Here is a 6,395-nt window from a genome sequence, read left to right as displayed (position 1 = left end):
GTATATATGGCAGTGTCTCTGGGGTTGAGGGGAATAAAGATGAGAAAGTAATTAAAACACAACCAGAGGGGGGGAATATGGGGAGAGAGGGAAGGAATGATCAAGATTAATGGAGCTCTGAGGCCCTTAACAATCAATATACTTCAGGAATGCATTAGACAGACTTGATAAAGCACTATACCACAGACACTGACTTGTTAAACACCACCCCTCCCTTGCCCTCTGCCTCAAGCTTACTCCCTAGAATAGGACAAGCAGGGAAGACCTATCTACTGGGAAGAACCCCAAACACTTTTCCAAGGCAGAGTTCTGGCTAGTCCAAAAAGGGCCCTTCTTTTAAGGGCAGCAGGAAACTAGACAAGGCAACTTTATCTAATATAAAAATATGGAATGCTTCACGAATTTGCGTGTCATCCTTGTGCAGGGGCCGTGCTAATCTTCTCTGTATCGTTCCAACTTTAGCATACGTGCTGCCAAAGCAAGCACTTGATTCTTTTTCTTGTCAAGACATACCAGTTACCCTCCTCTGACTGCCACACAGCATATATTGCAAATGTCACAGTGTACCTCGCAAATATGAATCATTCTACACATCGACTAGTATATATGCACACTATCTATAAAATGTAGAGTAGATTACTATTGTGCTGCACATCTGTGACTTAACTGATAGCCAGTTATTAGAAGTAGAAATGCCTTACTCTAGGTGGAATTTTATTGAATAACATCTTAATTTATGCTTTGAGGATTTCACACATTCACACTGCGCATTTTGATTCTATCTGTCTACCACTCAGAGATGTGTGGGTGCCTCTGGCTCCCACCTAGGCCTCCCCACCCCTCTTCCCTCCCAACCTCATGTTTTTGTTATTAATAACTTCTCGGTTCTCCCTCCCTCAGCAACCATCAATCAATAGCTCCTCCCACAAGAATGAGACCTTAGGGTCCCTCCCCACTGGTGCTGGGATTTCGACAGCTGGTTTGATCTGGTGCAGGTGACGGATGTACATAACACCCATGTAACATCGAGAAGTCATTCACAGATATCCTCCCCATCCTCTTCCAACCCCCTCTTCTGTGGTGTTCCCTGAGCCTTGGATGGGGGATGAGGGAGTGGGGATTGATATAAATGGCCCACTCACAGCTGAGGCCTCACAGACTCAGACTCAGCACTTTGGCCAGATCTAAGTCTCTGTGTTAGCTGTTACCCATGATCAAAGGAAATTTCCCTGACCAAAGTTGATAGCAACACACATCTCTGAATATTAACCTAAAGACTGAGAACGCAGTTCGCCAGCATGGCCATGTAGCAAGACAAAACCAGTAGGTTCCCCATTACGGCCTATGATCTCCCCAGTCATGGACTTTAGGTCAGCTTTACAGTACCAAGCTTGAAATCCCTCCTAGGGAGCATGCCTCATAGCCAATCAGAAATTGGTTGCTTACCCCACAGAGGTCATACCTCTGTTGAACCACTGGGCACATCTTACCAGGTAGATGGTATTGTAGCATGCAGGACCCAGTGTTGGGTGAGACCACCAATATCTTTTGTCCTCTGGTAGCCTGCCTACCACCTCTGGCACTGTGTAAGACAGCTGTCAGAGTGTCCTGGGGAGTTGCGGCTGATTTCTGTATGTCCTGCATCCAAACTGAATGGTGTCTTCAGCAATAGGGTCTTCCTATCTACTTATGGTGGGCAAGTAAGAGCGTTGCCAATGTCCGTGTTGTTTTGGATGCTTCTGTGGCCTCCCTGATCAATAACTTATAAGGAGGTATCCTATACTGGACACAGAGATGTTCATTTAACAACCCATGTCTTGGGGCTGGCGAGATGGCTCAGCGGGTAAGAGCACTGACTGCTCTTCCGAAGGTCCTGAGTCCGGATCCCAGCAACCACATGGTGGCTCACAACCACCCAAGCGAGCGGGGCCCGCAGAGGTCCTGAGATCAACAGCAGCCACACACATGATGGAACACAGTCATCTGTACAGCTACAGTGTACTCATACACATAAAAATGAAATAAAATAAATCCTTAAAAAAAAAAGAGTTAAATAAAAAAAAACCCAAAAAACAAAACAAAAAAAAAAACCCATGTCTTCTAGAAACAGTGTTGCTCATGTCTGTTCAAACTTAAAAAAATATAAGTATATATTTGTGTATTTATGTATATATTATATATGTACATGTCTTTTTTCAATACATATGTGTAACCCTGACTATCCTGGAACTTGCTCAGTAGAGCAGTCTAGCCTTGAACTCAGAGATCTTCCTGCCTTTGCCTCCCAAATACTGGAATTAAAGGCATGCACTACCATGCTTGGCAAAAATACACTAAATACTTTTAATTTGCTTATGAACTAATAGATTTCTCTAGGGTTTCTTCATATATGCTTAGTTTTGACTAACCCACCTCTAACCTCTCTTTTCCCTGATTCCTCAGTCCCCACTTAAAATGTTTCTCCAGTGGTTCCCCTCTCTTTCATGTCTAAGAGATGTTTTATTGTGTTAAGATTCTATTTTTATTTATTTTTATTTTCTTTAAAGTTTATTTATTATTATAAATAAGTACACTGTAGCTGTCTTCAGATGCAACAGAAGAGGGTGTCAGATCTCATTACAGATGGTTGTGAGCCACCATGTGGTTGCTGGGATTTGAACTCAGGACCTTCAGAAGAGCAGTTGGTGCTCTTAGCCACTGAGCCATCTCTCCAGCCCCTTAAAATTTCATTTTTATTATTTTAAATGTTGTGTATGTATGATGGGATCATGCATCAGTGTCATGTACAGGCTTGCCTTTGCCTCCTAACATAAGGCATGCTCCTCCTAACAAGAGAGGAAGCTGTCAATCATGCCCAGGGTGAGCAGATAGCCAGTTTCATCCGGTTGACAGCCACGTTTATGATCTCCTCCTTATGACTTTGCTGCTACCTAGGGGTTCAGGGAACTCCATTGGTCTTCATCTTTAAAAGAGACTTCATTTAATAATGGTTTTGTTTTTAACATTTTTATTTTAATTGTGTGTCTGTGTGAGTGCCTGCATGCATATTTGTATGTGTATGTGTTTGTGTCTGTGCACATAAGTGTAGTGTCTGTGGAGGCCAGAAGAGGGTACTGCACCCTTGGAGTCAGAGTTACAAGTGGTTGTTAAGCTGCCTGGTTTGGGTTCCTAGAACCAAAATCTGGCCCTCTGGAAAAGCTAGAAGTGCTTTTAATTGCTTAGCCATTTCTTTAGCCTTTTGGGGTTTTTTGTTTGTTTGTTTTGTTTTGTTTGTTTTTGTTTTTGAGGCAGGGTCTTGCTATACAGCTCAAGGCAGTCTCAAACTCAGGATCCTTCTGCTTTAGCCTCCTGAGTGCTATAGGAATTTTGAGTTATTATTATTTTTAAATTCTCTGCCTTGGCCTTGCTGCCCCAATGGAAGAATTTCGTGAGGCTGGACGTAAACTGAGGCAGAGTTCTTCTTGAATTCAGGAATTTCAAAAGAATTTCCAAATTAAGACATGAGCATCCTGGGCTGGAGAGATGGCTTAGCGGTTAAGAGCACTGACTGCTCTTCCAGAGGTCCTGAGTTCAATTCCCAGCAACCACATGGTGGCTCACAACCATCTGTAATGGGATCTGATGCCCTCTTCTGGTGTGTCTGAAGACAGTGACATTGTACTCACATATAATAAATAAATCTTTAAAAAGAAAAAAAAAAGGCATGAACATCCTAAAGGGGGAAATTTTTCCAACGCTCAGGAGGCTGAGGCAGGTGAATTGCCAGTTTGAGACTAGCTTGGTCTACATGGGAAGATCCTGTTTTAATTAAAATGTTTTGTAATTAATTAAGAGAAGGGGAAGGGGAGGAGGAAGAGGGAGGAAGAGGGAGGAAGAAGGAGGAGGGAAGAGGAGGAGGGGGAGGGGGAAGAAGAGGAAGGGGGAGGACGGAGCAGCAGCATGGGAGTGCTAAGTCTCCTGAAAACGTCTGTTCCTACTTTCACTGGAACAGAAAGGCCCTCTGTGCCGTAGGACAAGCCAGGCAATAAAGATAAGCACTAAGCCTCTTCTACTTGGAAAGCCTTATCAGTCTTGGGTTTGGGGAAATGCAGCCTCCCAGGAAGACCCAAGTGCTCACCTTGGACTTTCTTTACAAGGGCCTATTCTTTCAAGTCTGTGATGTCAGGGCTCCTGTTCCCATGACAGGGGTGAGAGGGACTACTGGGCGGTTGAGAAGTGTGCTCTCAGTGGAGGTGGGAAGCCCTGGTTAGTAGTGCTGCCGGCTGGCTTCCTCCAGGCCCCCAGGCTACCCCTACTTCAGATAGGTTTAGGGGAGCTTTCTCATGATCACCCTGACCTCCAGGCCCCCCTGGCTGCTGGTTAATCATTACTGAGGCAAGGGTTGTATCCCTGGCTCCAGGGTCTGTTTTCACAGAGCTGAGTTTATTGCTGGCCAAGGGGCCTTGTCCATGTTTGGATTATGCACTGACAGCCAGCCAATTGGCTCTGCTTCAGCCTTCCCCCACACAAGAGCCAGACCTCGTGGGAAGCTGGAGTATCTGGGTTGGTTGGACCCCTTTCCCTGTGTTGCTGACAGTTACTAAGCACCTCAAGTCTCCACTGTGAGAAGGCCAGGAAATAAAACTGGGGCACTGGCAGGACCAGACTGTAAGCAGAAAAACTAGTCAGAAGGCACAGGGAGGCCAGTGTGAGTCACAGCCACCTTCCCCAGGGACTCTGATCTTGGGGAGCTGGCATCTAGGCTGACAGTGCATCCTGTCTTGGAAGTTATCTCTGTGATTTCTCATCCCCTCCTCCCTGTGTTTGTCCACAGAGGAGCAAAGATAAGCCTGAAATGCTGAACACTTACCCTGGAAAAGGGAGATGGCTTCTACGGCACCTTAAAAACCAGGGGGAAGCCCTTAGTGATTAAATGGACTTAGGGAAGCTTGACCTTGCTGTAGCCCTGAATGCAGAATGTGGTACCCATTTGTTCATCTGCTTCTGGGCTTCTAAGCTCTGTGGCATCCCATGCCTGGCCCTATGGGGACCTTGTCAGTCTCTGTCGCCCTGTCTGCTTTCTCCACATCCTGTGATCAACCATAGCCCAGAGTCCTGTCCTTCAAGTTGTTTGTTTGTCTCTTTCTCAGGGCTGGGTCACAGAGGTGTAGGCATCCTGTGCGGAGGGTGCCCAGCTGCTCTGCTTCTCTCTGTAAAAACACAAGGCACACTTCCCAGCCAAGGGCTGCCTTCCATCTATCTCTGGGCCAAGACTCAGGTCTCTGTTGATGTTATCCTTGATGTGAGTGCCCCCTGCTGGGGCTGCGCCTCCCATTTCCTTTGGATAACATCAGGTAGGGAGTACAGGAACAGCTGAGCTCAAAGAGGGCCCACATCCTGTCAGAATCACAGGGAAAATTGGGGTGAGGTGGCCACTCCTAGAAAGCAAGGGGACAGAGGCTCTTCCCTACTTCCATCTGCCCTGACTGTGTTTGATGGAGGCCTCTCAGTGATGTACATTAGGTGAGGCATAGATGCTTGGCCACCTTCTCAGTTCATAGCCCCTCCACCGGCCCACAGCTCTTCAGCTGCAAGTGCCTTTTGGTCACCACTCTCGGCTCTGCTATGTGCAGACAGGAGAGAAGGTCAGGGTGGGTAAGGCACAACCCGCCTGGGTACTGTATTCCTCTTCTCTTTCCTCTCATCTTATAGACACTTCATGTCTCAGGCTCCTTGACAGCGGCCCATGCTCTCTGTGATCATACGTTTGCAGGGCTGGAGAAAACAGATTGTAAAGGAGCCATTGTCAAGACATTTAAGGAGGGCCTTAGGATTCCAAAGGCAGGGCGAAACACCTGGCAGTTGTTTTGGTGTGGCTTGTTATGCATCAGAGCATCCTATTGGCTCCTTTAAGGGCAGGACAGGAGGTAACTGGCTCAAGTGCAGAGAGAACCAGCTGGAGGGGTCCAGCTGCTGGCAGTGTCATGGCCATGACACCAGGCCTTGTGCGTGTCTACAGTGAATGAAAGGGAGGTTGGTGGGGGTGAGGGCATAACCCCCTCAGAAGATCCCCTCTTCCCTCTCCTCCCACGTTTGTTTGAATGAGGTTACGGCTTGTGGGTAACTCCTTGAAATCCAGAAGTGGGCCTCATGTCTACGGCCCCTCATGTGCCCTTCCTCTGGGTTTGCTTTCTGAGCTTGTGAGGCAGGTAGAATTGGTTATTCCAACAGGAATTTTAATTCCTCTTATGATCCAGTAGATAGTGTCAGCTTCCTTCAAGTGTCCCTTTATCACTCTCTGTTTTTATTAATCCTGGGGCTGTGGATGATAATGGTCTCATAAAAAAGTAATAATAGCCGGGCGGTGGTGGCGCACGCCTTTAATCCCAGCACTTGGGAGGCAGAGGCAGGCGGAT

General features: G+C 46.7%; 1 non-coding gene across 1 annotated transcript; it reads right to left on the bottom strand.

Moving 5' to 3' along the window:
- Nucleotides 1-379: 379 nt before the first annotated feature.
- LOC116071555 lies at nucleotides 380-486 on the bottom strand. The gene has a single exon (XR_004110965.1). It is a non-coding gene; the product is annotated as a U6 spliceosomal RNA (small nuclear RNA).
- Nucleotides 487-6,395: the final 5,909 nt, after the last annotated feature.

Source organism: Mastomys coucha, unplaced genomic scaffold (assembly GCF_008632895.1).
Source record: "Mastomys coucha isolate ucsf_1 unplaced genomic scaffold, UCSF_Mcou_1 pScaffold22, whole genome shotgun sequence".
NCBI classification, from domain to species: domain Eukaryota; kingdom Metazoa; phylum Chordata; class Mammalia; order Rodentia; family Muridae; genus Mastomys; species Mastomys coucha.
The sequence above is the reverse complement of the archived record's forward strand: the minus strand, read 5'-3'. Positions and strand labels throughout refer to the sequence as shown.